We start from the raw sequence: 544 nt of genomic DNA on the forward strand, positions 1-544 counted from the left end.
TTTGCCAAGAAAAAATAGGAATGTGTGTTTTGGACTGGACTGAGAAGGAAAGCTGGGGAGGTTGCAAAAAGGGGTGCAGAATTTTTATCCCATGAACCCTTCATATTAATTGCCCTCTTGAAAAAAAGATAAGGGGGAAAGGGACAGGAGGAAAAGAAGGGAAGAAAAGAAGGGGGAGAAAAAAGAAAACAGCAAAAGTGCTTGAGTCTCTAGAGCTATCTGCCCCTTCAAGCTGATTGATTAGTCATGATCCCTGCAGTTTTAATGGGAATCATTCAATTGGGAAGGTGGAGCACCCTAGAGTAGATTAGCATATATCCTTGTTTACTCTTCTTCTGAGGGGCTTTTTCTCTTTTCTTTCATTTTGTGGAGAAGGGAGGGGGGAGTTTGGGGGAAAGGAGGGGGCTGTGGCTTATGTTATAAAGGAGGCCAAAAAAATAAATAGATTAGAACATCTTTGGGGGGGGAGGGAAATCAGTAGGTCTGAGTCTTGGAGAAAGCTGTGTCTTTTTTTTTTTTTTTTTTTTTTTTTTTTTTTTTTTTT

The sequence above is a fragment of the Gavialis gangeticus genome, unplaced genomic scaffold (assembly GCF_001723915.1).
Source record: "Gavialis gangeticus isolate Ggan-Ray unplaced genomic scaffold, GavGan_comp1, whole genome shotgun sequence".
Classification (NCBI taxonomy): domain Eukaryota; kingdom Metazoa; phylum Chordata; order Crocodylia; family Gavialidae; genus Gavialis; species Gavialis gangeticus.